The 12,941-nt window shown below is 45.8% G+C and overlaps 1 long non-coding RNA gene across 1 annotated transcript in view; it reads right to left on the reverse strand.

Moving 5' to 3' along the window:
* Window positions 1-12,941, reverse strand: part of LOC117695318 (uncharacterized) — a 114,630-nt gene that overhangs the window by 2,005 nt on the left and 99,684 nt on the right. The window contains exon 4 of the long non-coding RNA XR_013105969.1: window positions 8,186-8,368. This is a non-coding gene — a long non-coding RNA (uncharacterized LOC117695318). The remainder of the gene's footprint in view (window positions 1-8,185; window positions 8,369-12,941) is intronic.

Below are 12,941 nucleotides of genomic sequence, written 5' to 3' on the forward strand. Positions count from 1 at the left end.
AGCTCTTGAGGGCCTGGTGCATGGGAGGTCAAGTTTTTGAGATTGTTTATCTAAACATGTTGTTAATTAGCCTCGTTAATGGTTTTTTTTTTTTACAGGTCCAGAAATCTCAGATGAAATTCATTTTTCTTGGCATTTTTAAAATATTGATTTTGTGTTTAATGATGTTCTACGCATGGGGGAGGAGGTGGGGAGGAGGTGTGCACATGGACCTAGAATTACAGGCAGATGTTACCCACTGGATGTGGGGGCTGGAAAGCACTCGGCCACTGAGCCATCAATCCAGCCAGCATTTATTGTAAGGCAAGCACTCTGCTAACTGAACTACATCTCCAGGCCTTCTTTTGTATTTTTTAAAATTAATTAATTAAAAAACATTTTGACAGGGTCTCACTGTCGAGCTCCACCTGTTCTGGAACAAAGGTCCACCTGCTTCTGCCTCCTGAGGGCTGACATTGAAGGCTTGTGCCACCATGGTTGGGCTCTTTTCCATATTTGAAAGATTTACTCAGCCTTAGCTTTGAATCTGCCCACTGAATTTTTCATGTCTTTAGCCACCTTTTCTTCTCTTTCCTTTGTTTTTTTTTAAAAAAAAATTTCTAGGGGACTTTTCCTATCCCTTAGGTGTTTTTATGTGGTTGCAATATCATCTCCTATTTCTCAGAAAATATCAACTACTGAAGTGGCTACATATCTCAGTGGAGTCTTTTTCTTCCAAATGGTTTTATTTTCAATGGTTTGTGCTCCCTGTCATGATGTAGTGGGTTTTCTGGGGTATCTAGTAGCCCCGGGTTATAAGATTATAACCTAAGAGCGTGATTAGAAGGGACTCTGATGAGGACTGTTGAGTGTGACGTTTGCTGAAACCCAGTTAGATCACTATTCTGCTGTCTAAAGCTGTCAGCGTCTGAGAAATGCAGCTTTCTGGCATGCTGATGACGGGAGGACTGGTGGTATCTTCTAGTGAGGGTCACTGGGTCTGGGGGCTGAGGGTCACTTCACTCGCAATTACTTCTTATTCTTGACGTAGAATCCCTCGCTCAGCAATGATTAATATACTCCAGTCAAGAGACAACACCCTTTTAACACGCACGCGGGTGGGCGGGCGCGCGCGGACACACACACACACACACACACACACACACACACACACACACACACTGCTCAGCACGTGGTAGGGGTCCTCTGAGCCGTTACATCTCTGAGGCTGGGAATCTGGATGTCTGTGGCTCCTGACAACACACACTGTCAATAATTACTGTTTTGTTCTGTCTTCTGGCTCTAATCCACCCTTTTCTGTTTGGCTTTGTGCTGGCTGGGCGGAGTCTGCTAGCCGCATTGATTTTGCTGGCTGTTCCTTGCTAGTCTTCGCCCGTAGAGGGCAGTAGAGGGAAGCAGGCCGGCTGGCAAAGGATAGAGGGACCAGCTCCCCACTGCAGCCTGCCGCAGTCCAACCTGGCTCAAATGCTCCAGCAGCTGCGTTTTCCTGCAGCAAGGCAGTTTTGCAGTTCTTGAGCCGCCCGATCACGTCCTCACCCCAGGGACACTTGAACCTGTGCATGCAACAACACCCTGCTTTGGGGATGCGGGTGGGGGGGGGGAGGGGGAAGGACCTACGATCCAGTCCTTTGGGACCCTTCTCTGACATACTTTTTTTTTTTTTTTGAGGATGATCGCTGCCTCCTGTGGTTACTGCCTCCATGATACCTTCTCAGAGTTCTCTTTGTGTGCTTTCAGTTTCTACCTAGCAATTTCATAGTCAACCCCTTCATTCAATGCATTAGTCTATACAGTGAATTCTTTCTGTTCAGCCTGGGGTCCCTCAGCAGCACTTGCTGGGTGTGTGCAATCGCTGCCCTGGGTTCTCCCAGCGGCAGTGTCCTATTTCTCTCCCCAAACTGGATTCACACTGACCCAGCTGTTTTCAATATGGCTTCTTATTTTCCAGTCTCACCTCCACCTCAGTTATAAGCTAGGGTTGCCCCACCCACCCACAAATCCAGAGCCTTTCTGTAACTTAACAAAAGACATCAGTTTGCTTCTTGGATTCAGCGTCTGTGGTCTATTTCCCTATGTGTTTGCATCTTCACCTCCAAAGTTCTCTTGCTCTTTCCTCTCCCAATCTATTTGGTCCTTTGGGGTTTTGCTTTTTTTTTTTAAAAAAAAATTAGTTTACTGTCAACATAATGAAGTCTAATGGAGAGGTCCTAGTGTTATCATTTTCTTCTCATTAAAAGCATACAGGCATGATGGTAATTCTATAATCCCAGCACTAAGAAGCCAGAGGCAGTGGGATTACTGCAAGTTTGAGGACAGCCTGCTACATAATGAGTTCAAAGCTGTCCACTAGCACATGGTGAGACCATGTCTCAAAAATAAATGAAAATAAAATAGAGGATGGTGAGACGATTCACCAGGCAAGATTCTTGCAGAGGACCAGAACTTGGTTCTCAGTACCTATGTCCAGCTTACGGTCACCTGCAGCTCCAGCCTCCTGCCTGGCCCCATGTGTGTGCATGGACGCACAAATAAAAATAAACCTTTAAAATTATAAAAATAAATGAGAAATCTAGGTGTGGTGGTGCATTCCTGTAATCCCAAGGCTTGCAAGGCAGACTCAGCAAGATGTTTAGTTTGAAGACAGCCTGAGCTACTCAGCAAGACCCTGTCTAAAACAAACAAACAAACAAACAAATGGCCAGAGTAGGCAATTTTCAGTTTTTAAAAGGACTAACAGGGCTGGGAGTGGTGGCACACACCTTTAGTCCCAGCGTTTGGGAAGCAGAGGCAGGTGGATCTTTCTGAGTTCAAGGCCAATCTGGCCTACACAGTGAGTTCCAAGACAACCAGGGCTATGTAGGAAAGACCCTGTCTCAATAAACAAATCAATAAATAACTAAAAGGAATGACATCAAACCTGGAAAATATTCCCTGACAAATCAGGACAGTGGTCTGCTCCAGGCCAAGAGAGTAGAGCAGAGACCAGGAGGAAGTGCAAAGGGAATTTCTACTGGATTTCTCAGTCATACATAGTATACATATAGTCTGCACATGAAATATTTACATGTGTTGTGTGTGTTATTTGTTGTGTGTCTCTCTATGTTGTGTGTGTGTGTGTATGGGTGTATGTGGCAGTCTGAGGACCCTCCCCCCCTGTAGAGGCAGAATCTGTTGGTTGTTGTTTTGCTTCATATGTCAGGCCAGCAGGCCATGGGTTTCCAGGATTCTCCTGTCTCTCTCTCCCATCTCACAGGTGGGTTGCTGGGATGACAGCCATGCACCTGGCTTGCCATTAGCTCTGGGTATTACACTTAGGTCTCGCACATGCGTGATGGTGAGCACGTTACCCAGTGAGCCATCTCACCATGCCCAGATTTCAGTTTTTGAAAAGGTTAAGCTCAGTGTAAAACCACATCAGATATTCAGCTGCAGAGGGTATACATTTGGTTTTAGTCAAACAGGAGTTTATTTTAGACTGCTCTAGAACTTGTTATGTAGCCCAGGCTGGGCTTGAACTTGCCATCCTCCTGCCTCTATTTTCTTAGTGCTAGGATTTCAGGCACGTGCCAGCATGCCTGACTAGGGTTTGTTTTTGTTTCAGTTGCACTCCAGTGTATTATGTGTATGTTGTGTATGTACATATGTATGTCAGTAGCCATGACAATACACACTCATGGAGGCCAGAGGAGGACATCAGGTTATTTCCTTGGAGACAGGGTCTCTCACTGAATCTGGAGCTGGGCTAGCTGCTAACATACCCTATCAACCCTCCTCTCTCTCCCTCCCAGCATAGTGCTGGGGTTTCAGACTTATACAGCCATGCCCAGCTAGTCATGAGTGAGTGCTAGGGATTTGAACCCAGGTCTTCATGTTTGCACAGAAACTGCTCTTATCCACTACCACATTTTCCCAGCCCGTAGGGGTTTGTTTTTCTTACACGATTTTTCTTACAGGTTCAAGGGAAGGCAGGCCAGGGGTGACACACAATCTCTTTGGTGTCCTGGGCACTCAAGGATCCTCCCAGCTGTTATGAGTTCATGTTCAGCTTTGATCTTTGAGCTGGAATGTGGCCACTCTACTTCTGAGTATGACCTGACTATTCCAAAAGAACGGAAAGGGCCAGGAACAAGGCAGCGGAGGGGCCCAGTGGGAAGGTCTTCTGAATGATGCCAACAGCAACTTTTCTTCTTCACAGCCTTGCCACAGGTCTTTCCCAAGTGAAGAGGTCTGGAAAAGGGACAGTGTTGCCTCAGCAGGCCACATTAGGAAGGAGGCTTAGGGAAGAGACATACATCTCCTTGGACTTCTCAGGCCCAGGGAGAAGCATGAGGGGAGGGCTCCACTTTCATCCAAGATTGTGAAGTGATGAAGTGGGCATTAGGTGGGCCATTGAAACTGTGCTGCTCTGGCTAAGCAAAATGTCTGCTTTTGGCTACAGACAGACAGGATGGAGTTACACTTAGCTTTAAAAGCATTTATTTGGAGGTTAGCAAAATGGCTCAGGGGTGGGGATGGGGGGGGGAGATCGCTTGCCACTCAAGCCTGATGATCTGAGCCCTGGAACTCACATGGCAGAACAAGAAAAACTACTCTTGCAAGTTGTCCTCTGACCTACACACACTCATTCTGATGCGTGCATTCGTGAACGCATGCGCAAACACACACACACACACAAACACACTCTCTCTCTCTCTCTCTCTCTCTCTCTCTCTCTCTCTCTCTCTTACTTTTTTTTTGAGACAGGGTTTCTCTGTGTAGCTCTGGCTGTCCTGAAACTCACTCTGTAGACCAGGCTGGCCTCGAACTCAGAAATCCACCTGCCTCTGCCTCCCAAGTACTGGGATTAAAGCCCGTTGTGGTGGCGCACGCCGGTAGGATTTGCTGAAGGAGGCAGAGGCAGGAGGATCCTGAGTTCGAGGCCAGCCTGGGCCACACACACACTTTTAAAACCTGGCCTTTATAAATTCATAAAGGTAGTATGGTTCCAGACTTGACTGAGTCAACATTATCCAGGACTTGGGCTTCACGTTACTGCCCTGTTATCACAAAATGGCAGCAGCTAGTTATCCTCACAAAATGGCATTGGAGGATGGGCAGAAAATGAGAGGAACACTTGGGAGGCAGAGGCAGGTGGATTTCTGAGTTCGAGGCCAGCCTGGTTTACAGAGTGAGTTTCAGGACAGCCAGGGCTACACAGAGAAACCCTGTCTTAAAAAACAAAAACAAAAAAACAAAAAAATGAGAAGAATGTTTCCTGTCTTCCTTCTTATCCTACAAGTGAGCAAAATGCCTCCCAAAATTCCTGGAGGCACACAGCCCCTCAGATTTCATCAGCCCACTTTGGACCACACACCCATAGTTAAATTAACAGGCAGGAGGCATGGACTCACCCTAGTTGTCTGGGAGTTGGGGTAGTCTAGGAGGGCAGACTGGGTGGCACCTTGCCAAAGAAGGTGATTCTTGGGGAAATGGATAGAAAGTGGCTAGGGAAGCAACAGTGGCTGCTGGATTTAATCATTCTGATGTACTGTGACCATAAAAAAATAGTGTTCGTGCTAGGACATCCATGGAGCTGAGAAATGGAAGCAGCCTCAACGCCTGATAGCAGATGAATATAGGAAATGTGGTCCATATGCACAATGGAATTTTATTCAACCATAAGGAAAATGAAGTCATGACATTTGTATGAAAGGCACTGGGGATCATTATGCAAGGCCAAATAAACCAAACTCAGAAAGACAAATAGCACCAAGTTTGCACCTATACATGAACTCTAGATGTGTGTGTGTGTGTGTGTGTGTGTACATATGTAAGTCATAAAACTAGAAAGAGGGGAAGACAAGGTCTTAAGGGATGGATGGAGAAAAAAAGAGGATAATAGAACACATGTGATGTGAGAACAGAAGAGGAAGGGGACCAGCAGGAGGAGGTGGGGAATGGAAGATGGGACTGGGACAGGAGAACAATAAGAACAGAGTATGTGTGAACATGCTACGATGAAACCCCATTACTTTGCTAATTTTAAAGAAGGACACCTGGGCAGTGACTGTGCAAGCACTCTGGAAACAGGAGCAGGTGGATCTCTGTGAGTTCGAGGACAACAAGAGCTATTACAAAGAGAATCCCTATCTCAAAAAACAACCAACCAACAAAACCGACAAAACCCTGAGAGGACAAACAGAGGACTGGGAAGGTTTAAACGAAGGGAATGATGGGAAGACTGAGCGGTTGGCCTCCTTGCCTGATTGTCTCATAGGCTCATTTCCAACTCTGGGCAGAGAGAGCCTTATCTGACATCTGAAGTTCTTTCAATTTACACTAGTCTTCCTTATCTGTGGTTTCACGTTTTAGTTCAGCTCATAGTCACTGGGCAATTATAAAAACAAGCAATTCATAAGTTTTAAATTGCATACTATGCTGCATAGGGTGATTAAAAATTTGCAACTGGATGCCAAGTATAATGGTGCATGCCTTTGATCCCAGCACTCAGAGGTAGGTGGATTTCTGTGAGTTGGGGGCTACCCTGGTCTACATGGAGTGTTCTAGGCCAGCTGGGAGCCAGGGTTCCATGATGAAACTGTCTTTTGAAACATGCACCTATCCTGCTCCATTCTGCCTCAGGATGTGCACAATCCTTTTGTCCAACATACCCATGTTGTATGCTTTACTCACCCATTAGCTGCTTAGCAGCTATTTTGGTTATGAGACCTACTGCCCCAGTACCTCAGTGTTTGTGTTCAAATAAGCCTTGTGTACTAGCCTAATACTACATCACGATGTCTAGGCCATTCGCTTCATGTCACTATGTAGACACTGTGTCATGTCACATCATCACATGCAGAAGGGCGAGGGGCCAGGGATGTGGCCCAGCTGACAGAGTGCTTGTAATAGCGTGCACACAAGCCCGAGATCAATCCCTAGCACCGCAGAAACCACGTGTGCTGATGGCTAGCTAATCCTAGTATTCTGAAGATGGAAGGAAAAAAACCATAAGTATTCAAGGTCATCCTCAGCTACAGATCAAGTTTGAGGACAGCCTGGTCTATGTAAGACCCTGCCTTAAAAGGGGGGGGTGGGTACATTAGTACAGTACAATAAGATATCACCACAAGTGTTTATATATAAGAGAGAACACAGTATATATACTATCTACATCAGGTATCCACAAGGATCTAGTTGCATCTTCTGTTGATAACTGGACTTAACAGGGGGTCATTTCAAACTGCCCTTTGCTGTCTGTCTCTCCTCCCTAGTCCCTTGTACTGAAAAGCCCTTCCTCTGGTACTAGTAACCCACCAATAAAGAGGAAAGCCACTCCTCTGGATGAGGGAGGCCCAAGCTAGTGTATGGACTTTAGACTAGGAGCATGGATTTCCTACTGGGACATGAACTCCTGCCCCTTGTCTCTAGACTTCCATTTGTCTCCTAGAAAAGTGTTTCAAACTTGACACTCTCTGCAGATGGATATCTGAGACAAAGCATCCCTTCCTCTGGTCTTCAGCACAGGCTTTGAATAGGCCCATTGCTACCAACTTCTGTCTCCTGGGTCTTCAATTGAGCCAAGAGCAATACAGATTTCCATGGTTTGGGTGGCACACACAAGGAAGAAGTACCCTGAGCTGTATGACCTTCCAAGTTCCCACTGGGGGCCCGGTGATAGCTCAGGCAGAGGAGATCCAACTGCTCACAGCTGATGAGAAGTGGTCTTCTGGACTCCAGGAAAATCCCAGCAACTGTGTGGAAACATTTTACACACAACCAGAGGCTTTTCCCTCTCTTTCCTACTGAGGCCTGGGCTGCCTACCAATGCTCTGTTGATTGAAGAAAAGGGTCTTAACTCTCTCGTTTGGTTGGATTGTTTCAGTTTTTTCTTTTGGTTTGGTTTTGAGCCAAGAAGCCCCAAATCTATCCCCCAGGTTTGAAGAATATTCATTTGTTTGCTTTCTGGATTCAGGGATCCAATTGGACTGTAGCCTTGGAGTGCATACCAGGAGTTTTCTCCCTCAATCACAGGATAAGTTGTCCTGCCATCAGGACTGGTGAGCTGAGCAAGCTCTACTGTTTGGGGACTTGACAGCTTTGTAGACATTCCTGGGGTTGTTTTGGGGGGTTCCTGGTGATGTAAGATTAGACTTACAGGGCTGACACTCTGAGAAATGTGTTTGGTTGGTGAGATATTACTTACATGTTGACTTTCTCTTTCACTCACAGCCACTATTATTTGTAGACTGGGGAGAGTCTTCCAAAGCAAGCAGATGTGCTTCTTTGACAAGCAGTTCCATTAAGGCCAGAAAGGTCCTTGGCTCTGTCAGCAGTTCTGCCCTGGCCCAAAGCCAGAAATGTATGAATCATAAGCACTGGTTTGTGTCTTTAAAAAACAAAAACACAAAAGCCTTTCTCAGCAACCTACTGAGCATGCCAGTAAGCGATCAGATACTTCACTGCCTCTTAGAGGTATTGGTGGGAACCCAGTCCTGTCAGCAGGGTGGAGAAGCTTATGGACACACCTCGTGGGGATCAGTGGTTGGACCACCTGGACTGCTCAGCCTACCTCGCCATAACTCAGAGCAGTCACTTCCAAAACCAAAGTATGTTCTTAATTGTCTCTCCCTCCCATCCCATTTCTCTGTGACCTTTGCACTAGCTGATGGCCATTTGCTGAATGGTCCATGTGGCCCATGTATAAGGTAGAGTTTTGATGATACAACTGTTGTATGAAACTTGCCTACCAGTTTGCCAAAGATCAAGAAAATGGGACATAATCTCTCTCTCTCTCTCTCTCTCTCTCTCTCTCTCTCTCTCTCTCTCTCTAATATTTTTTACTTTATTTCATCTATATGTTCATCACATGTGTGCTTACAGGGATCAGAAGAGGGCTTCCTGGAACTGGAGTTACAGACAATTATAAGCCACCAGGTGGTTGCTGGGAATTGAACTCAGGTCCTCTGGAAGAATGGCTGAGCCATCTCTACAGCCTCAGGGATGTGGTCTTTTATATAGGCTTTCATATTCTCAAATAATAACTTTTTTTTTAACAAAGAGGGAACTAGAGCAATGACTTAGAGAGGAGAGAATGAATGCACATGAATCATCTCCTAGTTGGAAAACCTCAGGAGAAACATAACATGGGAAAAGCCACTTTTTACCATGCTTTCACTCTACCCCAGTTGGCATACTGACTGTGGCACAGGTCCCATGGATTTAAATAGCCTCCTACTGGGCCAGAGTGCCTGTCACAACTTCAGTTTGGGCATGACCTTTTTCTCCTGTCGTCCTGCAAATCTAAATTTGTTTCTCCTCTTCCTGATCCTAGCCACCTTGTGTTGTTAAAAATGGAAACTCCAGGGTCTGGAGAGGTGCCCCAGTGGTTAAGATTACTAACTGCTCTTCCAGAAGCAGGGAGAACAGGAGGAACTTTTAATTTAATCAATTAATTACTTTTATAGTTGAGACAGGATCTTACTATGTAGCCTTGGCTGGTCAGGAACTCTTTAGAGATCCTCCTGCCTCTGCCCCACAAGTGCTAGGATTAAAGGTGTGTGCCACTATGCCTGTCACTTTTGATTTTTTAGATTTATTTAATCTTTTATTTTATGTGTAGAAGTGTTTTGCCTGCATATCTATGTGCATCACATGTGCACCTGGTACCAAAGGTGAGATTGGATCCCCTAGAAGTGCAATTATGGATGGCTGTGATGGGCACTCTGTAAGAGCAGCAAGTTTTCTGAACCACTGAACCCTACAGTAAGGAGCTTTATCGGCTCTTCTGAGAAGACACAGAAGGGTCTGACCACCCAGTGGAAGGGTCCTAGCAGGCCCTAGGGATTAGAATCTCTCCTGGAAGATGAGGTTAGGTGACCCACAGGAGCCCTGGCATCTAGAAGAAAGACTGAATCTACTTATGCAGATTTCCTGACTTTTGTGTCACCTTTTCTACAGGCAAGGAATGGAGAACTTTTCTCCCTCTAGTTCTGGAACAGCGTAAAGATTCATGTCTCTGGTCTCCTTGGTTTGCAGGTGGGGAGTGAAGGAGAGGGCATGGATTGCTGTAAGCCAGAATGTTTGGTTCCTAGAACATCTTGAGAGGCTCATATTTGTCCTGGAAACCTGCAGGGGAAAAATCCCCAGAAATTCGTTCCCTAAGCCACCATAGACCCTTCAAAACACGGATCCCAGCAGTAGCATAGAAGGTTGCAGTTTTCAGGAAGAGCGGCACCTTTATGAAATTTAATTAAGGAAGCATTGGATCCATGCTAACCTCAACTGGGAATGTTTGATATTCCTAAATCAGTGCATTTAACCCTAACGCAAGCTCTTTCTAAAGTAGCTGAGTTCTGTGTTCTCAGGTTAACTAGGCATGATGGCTGCTCTTTGCCCTACTCATCCAGGGTTTGTGTTAAATTGTGAAAAGGAATCTCCTATTGGGGATGGGGGCCATGGTTAAAGGATCTAAGGGATCAGATTGTCAAGTGGCACTTTAAAACTCTTTTAAAGAGACATTTCCAGCCTGGTGGTGCTGCACACACCTATAATCCCAGCACTCAGGGAGGCAGAGACAGGTAGATCTCTGACTTCGAGGATAGCCTGGTCTACAGAGCAAGTTCCAGGATAGCCAGAGGTACACAAAGAAACCTTGCAGAGAGTGGGTGAGGGGAGGGAGGAAGAAGGGGAGGGGAGGGGAGGGGAGGGGGAGGAGGAGGGGGAGAGAGGGAGAGGGAGAGAGGGAGAGGGAGAGGGGGAGAGGGGGAGGGGGAGGGGAGAGAGAGGGGGAGGGGAGAGAGAGGGGGAGGGGGAGGGGGGAGGGGGAGGGGGAGGGGGAGGGGGAGAGGGAGAGACACGGAATTCAAGTCCACTGGAAGAACACTAAGCAGCCAGTGCTCTTAACTACTGAGCGAGCCCTCTACCCCTGTAATTTTTTAAAAGATGAGATAGAATAGAAATTTAAGGGAGCATGAGTAAGGAAAAGAGCCCCTCACTCCCCGAAAGCTGGTTTAAGTCTCTCACTGGTTAAGTGTCAAGAATTTCAGGACGGCTGACCAAACTGCCTGAAAAATTTCTCAAGCAAGATTATGAGCCATGTTTACAGTCAAAATAAACAGTCTTGACCTCAGTGTGACCAACGTATACTGAGAATTCTGGTATTTTTTCTGACTTACAATTTTATTTTACTGGTGCTTCTTATTTGTAAACCCGTGTAAAACGCCTCAATCTCACCATAAAATCTCATCTATGAAAGGAAAACCTTCTGATGGACAGAAATATACCCAAACATTGTTTTACTGTCATTTAAATGTAGGTAAAGGTGATAACCTTTGAACAACTTTAAAACGCCACAAAATCATATAGAAAGTTCTTATTAGAACACTAGTGTGACTGTCTCAGAAGCCCGCATCTGCCTGCTCAGTGTCCTAACGTCTTTTTCTCGGTAAACCCCAACTTTGCTTCATACTTAGTCACCCTAAAATTCTTTTCTGTGGCCTACAATAAGATCCAGCCTATAGCTGAGAATGTCGTTCAGTGGTAAAGTGCCTACCATTCACAAGGCCTCTGTTTAGAAACAAGTTATATTTTAAAATGGCAACGTGTAGACCCAAAGCTGCAGGGTCTCCATGACTCAGGGCCACAGGAAGATCTCTGAGAGAAGTCTTGGTGAGAGTCCAGTCTTGATAGTGTAGCAGAAGCCAGAGGCCCTGAACAGGACCAATAACTCACTGCAGTGAGCGTTCGCAAGTGAATGTTTGCCAAAGGGTATACTGGGGGACACACTGCAGCTTCCACAGGGAGAAGGGTTTTTGTTTTTATTTAATTTTCATTTTTTTATGTTTGATTTTCTTTTGGGGGGAGTGGTTACGAGGGTAGAAGGAAGATATGGAAAGGCTTGGAAATGAGTGGGATTGGGTTGCATGATGTGGAATTCACAAACAATTAAAAATTATATTAAAACAAATAACTAACATAAAACAGCCGCACAGATGCCTGAGCAGTATCCGGTGCCTGGGGCCCCCAGAGGTCAGAAGAGGTTGTCAGAGCCTCTGGAACTATAGGGCTGGATGGCTGTGAACCACTCTATTAGTGCTGGAAGTCAAACCCGGGTCCTTGGAAAGAGCGGCAAGTGCTGTTGACTGCTGAGCCGCCTCTCCAGTCCTGAAACTGCCCAGAATTTAAAGGCTATGTAGGACCAGGGAGACAGCTCAGCCAGTCAAGTGCTTGCCACATAAGGGGTAAGGACCTGTGTTTGATCCCCAGAACTCACGTTAAAAAAAAAAAGGCAGGTACATAACATGGACCTTTAATCCCAACACTGGGGGCTGGAGACACAGAGACCAGAGGGCACCTAGGTTTGCTGGTCTACAGTGTGAACAGCTACCTTATGTTACTGTCTGCTGCTAAGAGTTCCCCACTATCTCATCCAAGAAGACTTTTCTCCGTTAACTTGCTCCTTGTCTCTCATTTGGTCACAGGAACGAGAGTAACTAGTACAGTCACAATTACAAATGGATTATTGTGCTACAAAATAAGACATCACATGAGATCTTTCCAGTTCTATTTGAATCAGTACAGGAGAAATCATACTGGGCAGTGAGTGTGGTAGCCACTACAAAGATGAGCTTGAAGACTCCAGAATGCCCTCTACACTTTTGATTATAAAAGAGTGGTGGGGAGGAGCCCAAAGAATGAGGATTTTGTAGAGAACGCTACAGCCATGCTGTGGGTAGAGCCAGATTCCTCCAAATCTCAACCAAATAAATAGGTTGCTGTGTGTTTCCTGGCTTGGGTATCCAGAACTGGAACTTAAGTAGCGAACCAGGACAGGGAGAGACGCACAGAGGAGCAGCTGGCCCCTTAGTGTGCAAGCTCTACAGGGGGAAGAAGTGTCAAGCTAAAAGCCTGTTTTTTTTATAACCTTTCTGGAAATATAAGATGCATATCAAAGTGGATGT

The sequence above is a fragment of the Arvicanthis niloticus genome, chromosome X, assembly GCF_011762505.2.
Source record: "Arvicanthis niloticus isolate mArvNil1 chromosome X, mArvNil1.pat.X, whole genome shotgun sequence".
Classification (NCBI taxonomy): Eukaryota; Metazoa; Chordata; class Mammalia; order Rodentia; family Muridae; genus Arvicanthis; species Arvicanthis niloticus.